Source organism: Sciurus carolinensis, chromosome 3, assembly GCF_902686445.1.
Source record: "Sciurus carolinensis chromosome 3, mSciCar1.2, whole genome shotgun sequence".
In the NCBI taxonomy this organism is placed as follows: Eukaryota; Metazoa; Chordata; class Mammalia; order Rodentia; family Sciuridae; genus Sciurus; species Sciurus carolinensis.
In genome coordinates, this window is record NC_062215.1 from 58,805,407 (window position 1) to 58,824,886 (window position 19,480).

Consider the following 19,480-nt stretch of genomic DNA (forward strand, 5'->3'; position numbering starts at 1 on the left):
GGGTGTAGGCTGGAAGGGGGATGTAGGATGTGAGAGGTAGAATGGTTGTGATGTGTGGACACATCTCCAGGTAAAGACATATGTGAATGCTTAATTTCACAGGTGGGTCATGGATGGCCTCAAAAGGTCACAGGTGTGTTGAGGAATTACAAGAGATGGAATGTGTTCCTCTGGATATGAATCATCTGAAGTTGGGGCTGGTGTACTAAAATACTGTTTTTAGTGTTAGCAATCTATGAACATATGTTCACAAAGGGTACACATGCATCTCAACCAAGGTTGGTCACTATCTGCAACTGGACTTATAAACACGGCAGTAGGGGAGGGGTGCTAGAGATGAATAGATATTGAGGATGGTGCCAGATTAGGTTTGGTGTGGTGTGGAGCATGAGATTTCAGTTTTTAGGGCCAGGACATAGGGAGTGGCCAGAGGTCCACTGGGTGTATTCTCTTAAGGACAGGGACAGTGGTTTAGCTCTTAATTCAGAAGTGGAGAGATGGACAAAAGAAGTACTTTATGTCTTTTCCAGACCACTGAATTTTGGGAAACTAGACAAAATTGCCTTGTAAAGGATGGAGAGGCCAATGTACTAGTTTTCTAAAAAGTGAGGATGACATCAGACACTTTGAAGACTGGAAAAAACACCACCTGTCAACTCACTCTACCACTTCCCACACCTTGACCATTCACAACTTATATGTGTGTGTGTGCTTTAGTTGTAGGTGGACACAATACCTTTTATTTTATTTTACTGTGGTGCTGAGAATCAAACCCAGGGCTTCACACATGCTAGGCGAGTCCTCTACCACTGAGTCACAATCCCAGCCCCACCATTAACACTTCTAAAGATTTAACTTCTTTTTTGAAATTATAGAATTTTGTGAAAAACTTCAAATAATATCAGAGTAAATGGGATAAAATTCAATAGTCCTTCTCCATTTCCCAGTGCCTTCCAGATCTATTTCCCTCCATAGAAGGAACCACCACCAGCAAATGGATGCAATTCACCAGGATGTTCTTCTCCCCATTCAGATGCCACATCACCATCATTTCCTAAATTTAGCAATATCTGCTATATATCTTTTCAGGTCAATAATGAAGTTCTTCTTTTTTAAATAAAACTGTGCTTTTTATTTCAATTTATTTCATGAAACACAACTTACTCATATATGCATAGCAGAGTTAGAAACCATTCACTTTAGAACAAGAATTAAAGAAAAATAAACACTTTTGCTTAACTTATGATCACTTATTTATTATCACTATCCCACCTCTGTAATATATTCCCACAGACTTTGGATGCAATAAGATGCTCTGTGCTCAGCTTTTGCCAACTAAGTGCTATTTTTCTGGTTGTTTGCAAGGAGATACTTTTTCAGTTTTAGCTTCAGGCAGTTTTTCTTAATTTTAAGAACTGATAATGAAGTTTATGCAGTCAGCAAAACTCCCAATTATTCCAAATACAATGATTGTTTTGCTGCATCACAAGAAAACTTCTTTTTTTTAAAAAAAAATTTCCTTTATATCTTTATATTGTCTCAGTATTGGGCCTTTTATTTGTGAAAACATTTAGAAGTTTCACTGACCTCTGACAGATGATAAGTTTCTTCTTATAGGTCATGTTTCCTAGTATCAGTTAATCCACAAGACTGCTGGAATATGGACTATCTATCTATTTGACTCTCTGCTGGGTGTTTGGGGAACATGGTATAACATAAGACATGGAATCTGTCCTGAAGGAGATTGTGATCCAGATGAGGAGAGCAAAAGAAGCTTCAAAAAATACAGAAATTATTTTGACATTGTCCTGCTGTGTGAGTCACAGAGATTAAGAGCAGTGACTCCAATCAAAGGGTCACATGAGTCACCTGAAAGAGGCTGTGGTTGGGAGATGAAAATTGAGTTGGAGGTCCAGGAAAGAAAGATGGAGGGCCTTACACACCTGACATCATGAAACGTTCTCTTGCTTTTGGAGGAGGGTCTTGAGAATCAGCTCATACACTGGCATTTAAGTGTGTTCTGCCTACTGATGAGTTAGGAAGGGACACCTGGTTTTGGAAATAGGAGTCTGATGATCCTGTCCTGAAGGTGTTGGCAGGATGCTTGGACAGGTACCAACACTCTGCTCCTAGAGAATATGTCAAACCCCAATTCAACTTCACAATCCTAGAGTTATTTCTTAACAACAGATCTTTTAAATAGACCTAATAATATTTATCTAAAAAGGGGGACAAGCATTTTTCTTTTTATTAACATTTTAATATGTCAGTTGAGCAGTCATTTAATTTTTTTAAAAAGCACACACAAATAGTTCATCTTCCATTTCCTAACCCACATGATAATTTTCTCTCATTAGTCCATTTTCTATCTGCAACTTAGATACTCCTTTACCTAAGCTCTTCAGCCTTTATCCTCAATCCAAGTCTATCCTGACCCATTAGACTCAACGCTGAAGATTTCCCCTGCCCACACCCAGGTCTTCAGTATACACAAGTTAGGTGGGTGCTCAAGGAGGGAGGGATATTTTGATACCCTTGCCTGCTCATGCCTGGGGCCTGTTCTCCACCAGCACAGTCTTCAGGGTGCCCTGCATGTCAGTGTTCTGGAGGCTCTCGATGACCAGGTTCAGCATGGGACTGAGGATAGTATTGAGGATGCAAATCCCCTTGTCCTTATCTGAGGCTGAGATGGAACCCAGGTGTGTGTAACTGAAGAAGCCAGTTCAGTAAATGATACAGACCACGGTGAGGTGGTTCCACACACGAAGAATGCTTCCTTCTCCCCTCAGCTGAGCAGATCCATAGTGCTGCAGCAGCAATGTGGGCATAGGATACTGAGATAAGGAACATGGGTATCACCCCCATAAAGGTGGCTCCCACAAATAGTAGCTCCTCATTGTGGTAGATGCTGAAGCAGGCAAAATTTAAAGGGAAGGGAGGTGACAGTAGAAGTGATTGACAACATTAGGACCAAAGAAGTCAAGCACAGGCACAACCACTGTTGAGTCGGAGCATAGATGAAGGGGACTGTGCAGCAAATGCCCACTAGGGCACCCTGGACTTCACAGCTCATGCAGGTGCTGTAGGTGAGGGGCCAGCAGATGGCCAGGTGGTGGTCATAGACCATGGCTGTCAAGATGTGACAGTCCACACCAGCCAGAAGGTGGAAAAAGAAGAGTTGTGAAATGCAGGCACTACAGAGCCAGGAGACACACCAGAACAGTGACAGTGATGCACCCAATGTCCAGCAGAGACAGATTCCCCAGGAAGTAGTACATGGGGGTGTGCATTTGGCTCCACAAGCATGGCAGCCAGGATGCTAAAGTTCCCCCAAATGTGACTACGTGGGCAAAGAAAAAACATGACAAAAAGCATGGGCTGAAGTTCTCTATTTTCTGTCAGTCCAAGAAGGATGAACTCAGTGACAGCTCTCCTGTTCCCCCAGGAACCAGGCTCCCTAGGCCACTGCTGAGAGTTGTACTGAGGAGGAGACTCAGACATGCCAAGGGTGGAGAATGGCACAACCTAGGCATATGTTCTATGCCTACTAGATGGTGGAGTGCTGTGGCTAGAACATCTAATATCAGAATGGATACCAGCTTAGACAGTGATCAGGTTCCCAAAGGCCCCACTCTGCCAGACTTTTGCCCTTTAGTTACTGGTTCAGAGAGAGATCTATGGAATCCCATGGAAGGTCCTGGGGTAAAGGGAACCATTCCAGGGAGCCAAGACTGTGGCCATTTACCAACGCATTATGGTAAGGTTTCAGTATTTTAACAGCTATTGAGACCACATCAGTGTCTGGTGACTGAATGTCACCTATGATAAGAGAAAAAAATTAATAAGTAAATGAGGTTATAGAAAGCACATACCTTAGGGAGAATAGCAACATAAAGTAGAAGGGAAGGAGGAAAGGATCCAATGAAATCAAGAGACATGAAAAAGATTAAGGAAAAAGAGAAGAGGGAACAGGAAGATTTAGGAAAATATTAACATTTTAAGGTGTATACACTGAGTACAAACACTTCATTTTTTAAAATTCTCATAAAACTTTATAGAGTTACTACTAAGATTTCTATGTAACTAGGACACTGAGATTTAGAGAGGTTAAATAAGGATGCTAAAGTCATCAAACTAGAGAGAACTGTTTCTCAAACCTGGCACTATCTGACTCCTAGTCTATACTTCAATGCTATATTACTCAGACATTGTTATTGAGGATTTATTAATGACATTGTGCATCATAAAGAAAATAATGGAACTTCTGAAGTTTTAGGTATAAGGATGTCTACAATAATCACAGAAGTCAAGACCCTACTCTTTCATCCTTTTGTTCAATATTTATTTGTTCAATATCATAGTGTTCTGGATATATTTTGATGATAAAACTAAAAACAGCATGAGGTGTGAGAGGAAGAGAAGGTACAAAAATTATTTCAAAGTTCTTGGACTGAGAAACTGGAAAGGTGTATTGCTAATAAATGTCACCAGGAAAACAGATGAGTTTGTGCATGCATGTTAGGGAGGAGGAATCAGGAACTCCTCCAAGGGAAAAGAGAAGAACTGAAGTCCCAGAGAGTATTGAGGTGGTTTCCACTCCATAACATGTGTCTGGGTACCTGAATTGTTGAGGAGTGATCCCAGGTATGACTGGGGAAGGGTCTTCGAGGCCTCCTTCTTCTGGATTCTTGCATATGCTGGGCCACCCTTGCTCCATTGCTAGCTTTTTTTATTTTCAAGAACACTGATCCCCTTCATACATCAAAATTTCAACTCTCGATTCTCAACCCATCTCATCATGCCAACTTCTCAATGTGGTTTTCCTTATGCAGTCCAATCTTTACTGGAGCTTGCCCTCCTGTTACACCATAGACAATAGTAACCTGAATCATTCCAGTATTTTCATATATGGAAAGGGACAAGAAGCATTAAGATGAGTAGTTTGTCCTGAATCATGAGAGAGCCATTCAGAATCAGTAGCACAAAACACAGAGCATAGATTATGCTAATAGGTTACCAAGGAGAGCCTCTGCACTCCCAACACCTCCATCCTGTCCTTTTCTACAAAAACTATTGGCTATCTATTGCCAGATGGATGAGAAAAGTCAAGTTCAAAAAATTAATTTGACTAAGGTCACATATGTCAAAGTTTGTTCTGGAAAGAGGGCTTATTCTTTTTCAGCCAATTCCTGCTGTGTGCCAGGGCCCTTACCATGTTATGAACATGTAGTTTAGGTATATATGTTCATTTTCTCTTCCCTTTCAGTGACTCAGAGTGAAAATCTCATCATTATAGTTCAATACCAACTCTGGAATTTGATATCACTCAATCATTTATTCTTCTATAGGCCAGGAAAAGGCCACTTGAAGTTCATTAATGATAGGAAGGCTGGAGCGCTCAGCAGGCCTGTGGGTCCCTCACCTTCCTGTGAGTCAGCTGGCACCTGAGTTTTAGTTCTCAGAAGGCAGTGAGTGCCAAGCCCATTCAAGGTTGCTGTCTCTAAAAGGCTTATGAATGGATTGAGGCAGCGGCCCATAGAATCTGTCCTAGTGTTCTCTCTACTCCGGAGCTAATTAACGTTGAGAGGCCCTAACACCAAAGTTCCCCAGAGACTGCACAAGAAGCCAGAGACCACAAACAACCTTAGTCTTGAGGATTTCTCTTATCTGCCTAGTATCTTGGACTCTTAAAGAAGCATTACTCCAGCCTCCTAATGTTTCCAAAAAGGAGGAAAGCTTAGATCTGCAGTCTGGTGACTACAGCTTCCTCCTTTTTGGAAACATTAGGAGACTGGAGTAATGCTTCTTTAAGAGTCCAAAATCCTAGGCAGATAAGAGATTGCACATCTGAAAAACTGCAATCCAAAGAGCTCTGATGACTTGCCAAGTCCAGAGAGAGGGTTCATGTTTGGAGCTCACGTTGAACCCCAGATAATGACAGATTTGGGTACATTTTTTCTCATTTATTTTGCAAATTTTTAAAGGTGTAATTTTTTAAAGTTGGTTAAAGTAAGGTATAAATGTAATTGTAAAGTTTTATGGGTTTGAGAAAATATTCAGTGGTGTCTATAGTACCTCTATCAATATAGAGAACATTTCAGTGATTCCCCTCAGGCATCTGATGGTCCTTTGCCATCAGTCTCCTCTTCACACCTTAGTCTGTGGCAACCTCTTATCTCACTTCTGTCCCTATGGATTTGCCTTTTTGGGAGTTTCTCTGTTATAATTTGGATCTGGATTGTCCCCCAGGGGCTCGTGCTTGAAGACTTGGTTCGCAGCGCAGTGATGTTCAGAGGTGGAGCTTTGTGGAGTGACTGGATCATGGGAGCTCTGACCTCATCAGTGGATTAATCTTTTGATGACACTAGTGGGAGGTGGTGGAAACAGTTGGTGGGACCCAGTTGGAGGAAGTAGGACACCAGGGGTGTGACTTTCATTCCTTCAAATCCCTTTGTATCTCACTTTGTCAAGGATCTCCTAGTTCTTGAGTGTCTCCACCATCTTCCCTTTAGTTGATGTTTGCCTACCAGCATATAAACACACAGTTCCTCTCATCTTTAAACAAAACTTACAAAAACAATTCAACTCTCCCTTAATATTTGTTTCTCCATTGGCTACCTTGGTACATCCTTTCTTCTAATCACAGCTGAACTTCTCCAAAGAGTTGTTTTCATCTCTGATCTTCATTTCCTGACTTCCCATTTACTGGATCCTCCAATTGCACCCCCTCCTTCTCCCACCACCTCTCTCCAAGTGCCCTAGAAGAGGCCACATGCTGCTGGAATGGCCTCCCTATCAACTTGTCAAATACCCAACACATGGCTTTATCTTCATCTCCTCATTCATTAGTTACAAGCACTTGCCATTTTATTTTTTAAAAAATTAGAAATATAGACATATAACATCTTTATATGATTTTCCCCTAGAATTTCACGATATAAACACACACATTTAACTGAGCACTGAGATATAATATTTGCCATATCATATTGACAAGGACAGAAGTAATCAGTCATTGAAAATGTCAATTGTTCAACCTCTTCTGAATGCCAATCTGGCCAAATATTGTCATGTGCTTTGGAGAACTGGAAACTCCACTCAAAGATTTCATCCTTAGCCGTTAGAAGAGTTTACCCAGGCAAATGTACAGGAACACTTGTTTCAGCTTTCCAGATTATTTGTACCAACCAAGGTTCACTAATACAAGGTAATTAAATCCATTTTACTCCATCCATTCAAAGGAATACTAAAAACCAAAGAAAAAGATGAAAAAGGCCTATATTTAATATCAAGTATTCAGCTACATTATTATTTACAGAGTTTTATATGTAGAACAATTTTTCTTTGTAAATATATATTATGAATAAAAAATTTTAACATATGTATGCTAAATATTCATAATGTTTATTTATAAATGGTCAACCTGTGGGTGAATTTTATTTTGTTCTTTGGGTGTATGGTTTTGTTGGTGCTAGTGGTGGTCATACTGGGGATTTAACCCAGGGGTGCTTTGCCACTGAGTCCCAGCTCCAGTCCTTTTTGTGGTTTTTGTTTGTTTTGTTTTTCTTTATTTTGATACATGGTCTCATTAAATTGCTTAGGGCCTTGCCTGCTAAGTTGCTGAAGTTGGCTTCGTGATCCTCCTTTGTGATCTGAGGGACTGGATTTACAGGCACATGCAACCACACTCAGCTCTTTTTGTATTTTCTAACTTTTCAATAAGCACACATTTTTACGCATTATGAAAATAGTTGTTTAAAACTACAAAATCAATAAATAAAGTCTTCCTCCTCATAGCAATGTGCAGAGAGGGGCTGGTTTCAAGTTTAAGTCAGGGGTACAAAGATCTCCATCCAGTCAAGGAGATTTTTCCATATGAGCCAAACGCCTTTCTCTAATTAACTGTTTCAGATTTATTTTTTGTTGTCAATGGTCCAATATGAAGATATTTGACCTCCTCCTTGTGGTTTTCCTAAACAGTTTCTGTTCTTTCAGAATTGGGTTTTTAATTTTCTTTCTTCTTATAGGTTTATTTCTTAAAACTGATAATCTATAATTTCTCAACCTGGACCAGTTGCTTTGGAACAAATCAAATTTGTTAAGGAAATAAAAATTTCCTAATCACATTTTCATGGTTCTTTTCATAATTTTGTACTCTATATTGTCCATACAACCTCTTCACTTTAAGATACCCTTTCGGGGGCGATCCAAGATGGCGGGCTAGAGGGTGACTGCATCCCCAGTCGCTCCAGAACCCAGGAGTTAAGAAGGGGAGACATTGAGAGACTCAGACTAAAATAGAGCCACAGGTGAGTCTGCCCACTGGGTAAAGCTCGGCCTGGGTGGCAGGCCCAGATAGAGGTGGCTTATCGGAGCAGAGAAGGGCAGCTAGAGTCTTCCACAGGCAGCCCTGTGCACTCCGGTGGTGGGCCCCTCCCACACAGCCAGCTTCTCCAGGTTCTCAGAGCAGGCCCCTAGTGACAGCCTTTCTGATCAGAACAAGCTCCAAGTCCTGGAGCCAGCGCGGTGTACTCTGGCCCGCAAGCGGCTTCAGGGACCAGGACAGGGCAGACAGAGACCTCCCCAAGCAGCCTGGAACCCTGCGGTGGGAGGCGCCTTTCAAGGCTAGCTTCTCGGAACAGACCGCCCAGTGAGAGCCTTTCTACATAGAGCCAGCCACAAGTCCCCGAGCCAACGGAGAGCTTCAATCTGCAAGCAGCCTCTGGGATCAGGGCAGGGCAGCCAGAGACTTCTCCAGGCGGCTCTGCCCACTCCGCCCGCAGGCTCTTTCCACGGGGAGATCCAAGTGGCGGCCTAGAGGGTGACTGCATCTCCAGTCGCTCCAGAACCCAGGACTCAAGAAGGGGAGGCATTGAGAGACTTGGACAAAAATAGAGTCACGGGGTGAGTCTCCCCCACTGGGCGAAACTTGGCCTGGGCAGAAGGCACAGATAAGGGTGGCTTATCAGAACAGGGCAGGGCAGCTACAGTCTTCCCCAGGTAGCCTTCCACACTCCGGCGGTGGGCTTCTCCCACATGGCCAGCTGCATGGTGCAGGCCCCCAGTGAGAGCCTTTCCACACAGAGCCAGCTTCAAGCCCTGGAACCAGTAGAGGGCTAGGGGCAGATTTCTTCGGAAGCACTGCATTATCAAGTTCCTCCAAGACTTCAGGCTATTGAAGGCTGGGAGGTGATACACTGGAAATCTACAGGGACACTATAAGCCAATAGAGGAAATCTGCAATTTCTCAGGGTCCCACTGACAGCTGACCAATATAAGAAAACAAGGGAAGAAAATGTCCTAAACAAACCTAGATACTACATCAATAAAACCCAATGGCAGCACAGCAGAAGAAATGTCAGAAAGGGAGTTCAGAATGTACATAATTAAAACAATCAGGGAAGCAAATGAAGAGATGAAAGAGCAAATGCAGGCATTGAAGGAGGAGATGAAAGAGCAAATGCAGGCATTAAATGATCACACCAATCAACAGTTAAAAGACCAAATACGGGAAGCAAGTGATCATTTCAATAAAGAGTTAGAGATACTGAAAATAAAACAAACTGAAATACTTGAAATGAAGGAAAAAATAAACCAAGTTAAAAACTCCATAGAAAGCATAACCAATAGGATAGAACACCTGGAAGACAGAACCTCAGACATTGAAGACAAATTATTTAATCTTGAAAACAAAGTTGGCCAAACAGAGAAGATGGTAAGAAATCATGAACAGAATCTACAAGAATTATGGGATATCATGAAAAGGCCAAATTTAAGAATTATTGGGATTGAGGAAGGCTTAGAGAAACAAACCAAAGGAATGAACAATCTATTCAATGAAATAATATCAGAAAATTTCCCAAATCTGAAGAATGAAATGGAAAACCAAGTGCAAGAGGCTTATAGAACTCCAAATATACAAAATTACAACAGACTCACACCAAGGCACATTATTATGAAAATACCTAACATACAAAATAAAGACAGAATTTTAAAGGCCGCGAGATAAAAGAATCAATTACATTCAGAGGGAAACCAATAAGAATATCATCAGATTTTTCAATCCAGACCCTAAAAGCTAGAAGAGCCTGGAACAACATTTACCAAACCCTGAAAGAAAATGGATGCCAACCAAGAATCTTATACCCAGCAAAACTTACCTTCAAATTTGACGATGAAATAAGATCTTTCCATGATAAACAAAAGCTAAAGGAATTTACAAAAAGAAAGCCAGCATTACAGAACATTCTCAGCAAAATATTCCAAGAGGAAGAGATGAAAAACAACGATGCAAATCAGCAACAGAAGGCGCTAGCCTAAAGGAATAGCCAAAAAAAGGAGAAACCAAATCATGTCAAAAAACAAATATTAGTCAAATGACTGGGAATACAAATCATATCACAATAATAACCCTGAATGTTAATGGCCTGAACTCATCAATCAAAAGACATAGACTGGGAGATTGGATTAAAAAGAAAAAACCAACAATATGTTGCCTGCAAAAGACTCATCTCATAGAACTAGATACCCATAGACTAAAGGTGAAAGGATGGGGAAAAACATACCATGCACACAGACACAGCAAAAAAGCTGGAGTATCCATCCTCATTTCAGATAATGTGGACTTCAAGTCAAAACTAGTCAGAAGGGATAAAGAAGGACATTACATGCTGCTTAAGGGAAGCATAAATCAGCAAGACATAACAATCATAAATATCTATGCCCCGAACATTGGCTCATCTATGTACATCAAACAAATCCTTCTCAATTCCAGAAATCAAATAGACCACAACACAATAATACTAGGCGATTTTAACACACCTCTCTCACCACTGGATAGATCATCCAAACAAAAATTGAGTAAAGAAACCATAGATCTCAATAACACAATCAGCAATTTAGACTTAACAGACATATATAGAATATACCATCCAAAAAAGAACAAATACACTTTCTTCTCAGCAGCACATGGATCCTTCTCTAAAATAGACCATATTTTATGCCACAGAGCTACTGTTAGCAAATACAAGAAGATAGAGATACTACCTTGTACTCTATCAGATCATAATGGATTGAAATTAGAAATAAATGACAGAATAAAAAACAGAAACTTCTCCAATACCTGAAGATTAAATAATACACTATTATATGATGAATGGATAACAGAAGACATCAGGAGGGAAATAAAAAAATTCTTAGAAGTAAATGAGAACAAAGACACATCATATCAAAATCTCTGGGACACTATGAAAGCAGTACTTAGAGGAAGATTTATTTCATGGGGCGCATAAAACAAAAGAAGTAGAAATCAACAAATAAACGACTTAACACTAAAGCTCAAAGCCCTAGAAAAAGAAGAGCAGACCAATACCAAAAGTAGTAGAAGACAGGAAATAGTGAAAATCAAAGCCGAAATCAACGAAATTGAAACAAAAGAAACAATTGGAAAAATTAGCAAAATAAATAGTTGGTTCTTTGAAAAAAATAAACAAAATTGATAAACCCAGAGCCACACTAACAAAGAGAAAGAGGGAGAAAACTCACATTACTAAAATTCGGAATGAACAAGGAAACATCACAACAGACACGAGTGAAATACAAAACATAATTAGAAGCTATTTTGAAAATCTATACTCCAACAAAACAGAAAACCTCGAAGGCATCAACAAATTTCTAGAGACATATGAATTACCTAAACTGAACGAGGAGGACATACACGACTTAAATAAACCAATTTCAAGCAATGAAATAGAAGAGGTCATCAAAAGCTTACCAACAAAGAAAAGTCCGGGGCCAGATGGGTTCTCAGCCGATTTCTAGAAAACCTTTAAAGAAGAGCTCATTCCAATACTCCTCAAAGTATTCCATGAAATAGAAGAGGAGAGAGCCCTCCCAAACTCGTTCTATGAAGCCAATATCACCCTGATACCTAAACCAGACAGAGACACATCAAGGAAAGAAAATTTCAGACCAATATCCTTAATGAACATCGACGCAAAAATTCTCAACAAAATTTTAGCAAATCGCATACAAAAACATATTAAAAAGATAGTGCACCAGGATCAAGTCGGTTTTATTCCAGGGATGCAAGGTTGGTTCAACATCAGGAAATCAATAAATGTCATTCACCATATCAACAGACTTAAAGTTAAGAATCACATGATTATTTCGATAGATGCAGAAAAAGCATTCGATAAAATACAGCATCCCTTCATGCTCAAAACACTAGAAAAAATTGGGGTAGTGGGAACATTCCTTAACATTATAAAGGCCATCTATGCTAAGCCCATGGCCAATATCATTCTACATGGTGAAAAACTAAAGCGTTCCCCCTAAAAACTGGAACAAGGCAGGGATGCCCTCTTTCACCACTTCTATTCAACATCGTCCTTGAGACTCTAGCCAGAGCAATTAGACAAACCAAAGAAATTAAAGGGATATGAATTGGAAAAGAAGAACTCAAACTATCCCTGTTCGCTGATGACATGATTATATATTTAGAGGAACCTGCAAATTCCACCAGAAAACTTTTAGAACTCATAAGTGAATTCAGTAAAGTAGCAGGTTACAAGATCAATGCTCATAAATCCAATGCATTTTTATACATAAGTGATGAATCTTCAGAAAGAGAAATTAGGAAAACTACCCCATTCACAATAGCATCAAAAAAAATAAAATACTTGGGAATCAATCTAACAAAAGAGGTGAGAGACCTCTACAATGAGAACTACAGAACACTAAAGAAAGAAATTCAAGAAAACCTTAGAAGATGGAGAGATCTCCCATGTTCCTGGATAGGCAGAATTAATATTGTCAAAATGGCCATACTACCTAAAGTGCTATACAGATTCAATGCAATTCCAATTAAAATCCCAATGATGTACCTTGCAGAAATAGAGCAAGCAATTATGAAATTCATCTGGAAGAATAAAAAACCTAGAATAGCTAAAGCAATCCTCAGTAGCAAGAGCGAAGCAGGGGGTATTGCAATACCAGATCTTCAACTCTACTACAAAGCAATAGTAACAAAAACGGCATGGTATTGGTACCAAAATAGACAGGTAGATCAATGGTACAGAATAGAGGACATGGACACAAACCCAAATAAATACAATTTTCTCATACTAGACAAAGGTGCCAAAAATATGCAATGGAGAAAAGATAGCCTCTTCAACAAATGGTGCTGGGAAAACTGGAAATCCATATGCAACAGAATGAAATTAAACCCCTATCTCTCACCCTACACAAAACTCAACTCAAAATGGATTAAGGACCTCGGAATCAGACCAGAGACCCTGCATCTTATACAAGAAAAAGTAGGTCCAAATATTCAACTTGTTGGCTTAGGATCAGACTTCCTTAACAGGACTCCCATAGCACAAGAAATAAAAGAAAGAATCAACAACTGGATAGATTCAAACTAAAAAGCTTTCTCTCAGCAAAGGAAACTATCAGCAATGTGAAGAGAGAGCCTACAGAGTGGGAGAATATCTTTGCCAACCATACTTCAGATACAGTGCTAATTTCCAGAATCTATAATGAACTCAAAAAAACTCTACACCAAGAATACATATAATCCAATCTACAAATGGGCTAAGGAAATGAACAGACACTTCACAGAAGAAGATGTACAAGCAATCAACAGATATATGAAAAAATGTTCAACATCCCCAGTAATAAGGGAAATGCAAATCAAAACTACCCTAAGATTCCATCTCACCCCAATTAGAATGGCGATTATCAAGAACACAAGCAACAATAGGTGTTGGAGAGGATGTGGGGAAAAAGGAACACTCATACATTGCTGGTGGGGTTGCAAATTAGTGCAGCCACTCTGGAAAGCAGTATGGAGATTCCTCAGAATGCTTGGAATGGAACCACCATTTGACCCAGCTATCCCACTCCTTGGTCTATACCCAAAGGACTTAAAATCAGCATACTATAGAGATACAGCCACATCAATGTTCATAGCTGCTCAATTCACCATAGCAAGATTGTGGAACCAACCTAGATGCCCTTCAGTTGATGAATGGATAAAGAATCTGTGGCATATTTATACAATGGAATATTACTCCGCAATGAAGAATGATAAAATTATGGCATTTGCAGGCAAATGGATGAAATTGGAGAATATCATGCTAAGTGAGATAAGCCAATCTCAAAAAACTAAAGGACGAATGATCTCACTGATAAGCGGATGAGGACATATAATGGGGGGTGGGAGGGGTTAACATTAGGTTTAAGGTTAAGTTTAGGGTTATGGATAAGGAGTGTGGTAAGAATGAAGGAAAGAAGGACTGTACAGAGGGAAAAGAGGGGTGGGAGGGGTGGGGGGAAGGGAAAAAAATGAATCAATCATCATTGCCCTATGTAAACATATATATATATGTGTGTGTGTGTATGTGTGTGTGTGTGTGTGTGTGTGTGTGTGTTATATATAACCTAATACAATGTAAAAGTTATGTAAATAGTTATAATACTGTATCATTTAGATAATAACTAGGAAACAATTTTGTACGTGTTGAGCACAGATGCAATTTTTATCCAAATTTTTATCCATGATGAGTTAACTCCATGGATATGGAACTTATCACAGACAGAGGACTGACTGTGAGTGATGACAGTAGTGAGACAATTACTGTGGCCCAGACTATTAAAAGAGTAACTTGTGAAACCTTGAGACTTCACCTGAACTCATCAGAAAAAGGTAAAAATGCAATGACAATCAGTCAAACTGCATGAAGACACATCATTGAAGATATTTCCAGTTCCAAATTGAAGCCTTTTAGATTTCCTAAGTTGTAAGATTGTTTTGCATTTCTTCATATAGAACCTAGGAAATTTGGGGTCCAAAGTAGTGACATTTTACTAAATATGAAGACAATAAAATGAACTTTAAGAAGACTGAGAGTTTTGAGGATTAAGTCCCTAGGTGGCTGAGTGGATACACAGTAGTACAGTTACCTCACTGGATACCTAGCTGACATCTCCCAGATGGAGTCTTGAGTAAGCAGAGAACCAGACCCCGAATTCCACTCTGCTTCCAGTTCTACCACCACTTGGCTTCTTGCTCTTCTTTCTGTTGGATCTAATTACTCATCATGTAACCCATGTAGTATCATGGGCCTGATGACCAAAAAATCAGTTGCACAGTCATGAATGATAATCATGTGTGGGGGCCACTGCTTAGCCCCAAAGTAGTCACACCAACAAAATACATGGTGATCCATCTTGACCTCTGCCAGAGTGGTAGATATTTAATTAACTCACATGGAACCTAATTCACATAGAAAATGGGTTGATTCAAAGATTCCCCCAGGGAAAAAGGGAATCATCTCTAGATTATATATATATATATATATATATATATATATATATATATATATATATATATGTGTGTGTGTGTGTGTGTGTGTGTGTGTGTGTGTGTGTTATATATAACCTAATACAATGTAAAAGTTATGTAAATAGTTATAATACTGTATCTTTTAGATAATAACTAGGAAACAATTTTGTACATGTTGAGCACAGATGCAATTTTTTTCCAAATTTTTTTCCATGATGAGTTGACTCCATGGATATGGAACTTGCAGAGACAGAGGACTGACTGTGAGGGATGAATAGTGCCCTGATGAATAGTGCCCTCTGGTCCATAAAGGGTCAATTGCCATCTATGGGTCTGGCCTTTCTGCATGGACATGTTCTTACCATTACCTCTGATTCAGACTCTACAAAGTTAACTGTCCTCTTTCCACTCCATCTGCTCTTCATTGAGCTATTTTGGTTAAAGCTTGCCATCCTCCCAGTTAGTGTGGCTCAAAAACATAGTCTTCCCTAACTCTACCTCTCTCTGCTCTCTCAAAAATACCCAAGTCCCTCTGTAGCTCTTGCAAGGGAAGGAAAAGCCATTCCAGAGTCCAGAGAACTTTGCTTTCATAGAAATCTAGTTGTGAGTGTGCAGCGAGGGATCTGGGAAGGCACTCACCTTGTTAAGAAGAATTTAACAGGCCCTTCGTTGGCAAAGAAGAGGAACAGTCATGCTAGCCCAGTGGACTCCACAGAAGGAGAGTTTACAAAGGACTGAGGGACATAGGGACAAACAACTTTGCTCACATCATTTCCACATTGGGATTTTTCTCCTCCATATTGTTATCCCTGGAGGCTTCAGAAATTAGTGCCTTCTAGGGGGACCCAGACTCAGGTAAACAACTGCCTTTTCCAAACAGATAATGATCTCCAGTACCTTTAAGTTGTTTTGAACTTTCTCATTGTTTCCAGTTACAACCTTCATGAATACAGAAAAAAATATTCATTTATTTCACATATGGGTTTTAGAACACTTATTAAGAATCAACAATCTTATTCCCAGCATTTTATAGAGTTAAAATTATTCTTAAAAGTCTTACAATCTAGGAAGCCATGCAATGTTGGAAATGGAGATGAGATTTAGGGTTTTTGGTTTAGTTCAGGCTGGCATTTTAAAAGAGGAAGTGACTTGAGACCCGTTAGCATCGCCTGCAACAGGGGGAGAAGAGGAAGGTGGAGTCTGGGGTGAGATATGCTCCTAGTTCATCCCTGGAGAAGTGTCCTTGCCAACATCTCTCAAGGTCACCTCACATCACATTACCATCCTCAAATCCAGCTTCTCTTCTAGTCTCAAACAAATGTCTTCCCTTTTTCTCTTCTCTCATGGTACAATGTGGACCCTGTACCATCTGGTTCTAGATGTTTTCCAGATTCATGCCTCCAACATCATAAAGGTTTAGAGCATCTTCTAGACCAGGACCACCCTACTTTTACTAAATCCTGAAAGTGAGTTTAGGCAGCAAAATAAATTTTAACAACTCCTTGTTCATTAATAAAGATTTCCCACTGGCTTAAATCTGTCACAGGCCAAGAGGGGTTGGTAGAGAATTAGGATGAGTTGAGATTCCTGTTGACAGCTGTCTGTGGAAGGTACTTCTAGGTTACAGGAACCAAACAGAACCCATCATATGTATTTCCTTCCAATGGCTTAACAAAGGTTTGTTTTCTTCCTAGAGGTTTCCATTTGTCACAAACTGGTAACCTGGGAAGCTCAATCTGGGAAGACCAATTGCAGGTCTTATGTTTTCTTGGAAATCCTCCATAAGCTCTGGGGTCTGGGACAGGTGACCTTCCTTTATACTCTCACAGCAATCTGAAGAAAAATGCATGCTGGTGACCCTCAATTATCTCCATCCCAGACACTGTTGGCTCTCATTCCTGTGTTTGCAGATTTCTATGTGAAGAACCCACCAGAATCTCAAGAAGTACAAGTATATTGTGTCCCCCTTTTATACAAAACTGTATGTGTGTGCATGTGCACACACACAAACTAATAGAACCACATGACTTATGGTGGAAACATTTACAAATAAAAGGTAGTAGAAAACAGTGATCCCCTGCACCTCCCTGTCCCACACAGAATGAATTCCAGGGTGAGCCTCACTAGACTGGACACACAATGGCAAGCTTTTCAGTAGAGAGGCACTCCACCCCCACAAACACTGTTCATATTGATAAGAACTGGGAGTGGGAGTGGGAGTGAGAGTGGGAGCACGTAGGCAAGTGGCATAACAGCTGGTGCTTCCTGGATGAGGGTATAACTGTTTTAAACAGGGCAGGCTCCAGTGGAGCTCAGCCACCACTAGTCCATTCTTCCACTGAGCTGCTGAGTCAACCTCTTAGCTACTAAGAAAGGAGATGCTACTCCTCCCTCTCTAATGGAGATGGGAATGTGCCATTCAGTTATTGAGCAACCATTAATTCAGTCAGGCAATGTGATAGTCAAGACATGACCCAAAACAGACATGGTCCCTGCACACATGGAGTTTACTGCCTCATGAAGAAGTCAGTGTGTTAACCAGTTATCCCCTGATCACTGTGTCTCTGGATGCCATGAGTGTTTGCAAATGTACACACATTCACACACATGCATTTTAATATTTTATTTGTCCATGCAAATACAAGGGGTTGAGTAAAATTTTATTTTCAGCTTTCTTAATAACCAATCTTTATATTTGAGCATCATTTAATGTACTATTCTTCAAAATGTTATGATTTTCTGATCTGCTATAATTTGCAAGTGTTAAAATTTACTTAAGCAGTGGACATTTAATTCCCAATATTTCACTATTATCAATAATGCAACCATCTCTTTGCATCTCTGATTTTTGTCCTACATCCTGAGAAGATTTTACCCTCTAATTTGTGTCTCATCCACTAATAGTCCACATTCACAAGATTAGATTCCTGTTATCTCATGACAAAACAAAATGACTTAATTACTTATATTTTATATAAGAGAAAGAGAAACACATAGTCTTCATATCCCCTACATGTTTTTCTGTATCTCTGTTGTAAGGGAGTTCTGACTAGCAATTTGAGTTTTTATTATTTCATTGTTTCTTTTTAATTATACATGAGTATAGAATTCATTTTAATATAAGTATACAAGCATGGAATATATCTTATTCTAATTAGAAATCTATTCTTTTGTATGTACACTGTTGTGGAATTCGCTATGATGTAGTCATATAAGAACATAGTTAAATCATTTCTGGTTCATTCCACTGACTTTCTTTTTCCTATTCCCCCTCCCATCCCTTCATTCCCTTTTATCTAATCTACTGAACTTCTATTCTCCCTCTCATCCCCCTTATTGTGCATTAGGTTCCATATATCAGCAAAAATATTCAACCTTTGATTTTAGAGGACTGGCTTATTTCACTTAGCATGATAGTCTCTAGATTCATTCATTTACTTGCAAAAGTTATAAAGTCATTCTTCTTTATGGTTGAGTAATGTTCCATTTGGTATAAAATACCACATTTTCTGTTTGAAGGATACCTGACTTTGTTCCAAAGCTTAGCTATTGTGAACTTGGTTTCTATAAACATTAATTTGACTGCACCACTGTCACAATATCCTTTGGATACTATTTTAGTAAGCTTTTTCACTGCTGTGACTAAATGATCTGACCAGCACAATTATAGAGGAGGAAAGTTTTATTTGGGGATTAACAGTTTTAGAGAACTTAGTTCATAGAAGGCTGGTTCCATTCCTTGGGGCTTGAGGTAAGGCAGAAGATCATGGTGGAAGAGCATAGCAAGGGAAAACATCTTGAATCATCAGGAAGCAGAGAGAGAGAGAGAGACAATCCACTCTCCAGATACAAAATATGTACCCCACAGTCATGCCTCAATTCCCACCTCTTCCAGTCACACACTACCACTTCAATTAATCCCATGTGGGATTAATTCACTGATTGGGTTAAGACCCTTACTACCCAATCATTTCTCCTCTGAACCTTCCTGTATTGTCTCTCATGTGAGCTTTTGGGGGATACCTCAAACCATGACATCCAAACCATAACAGATATATACCAAGATAGATTACTGGGTCAAATGGTGGTTCCATTCCTATTTTTTTGAGGAATCTCCATACTGCTCTCCAGAGT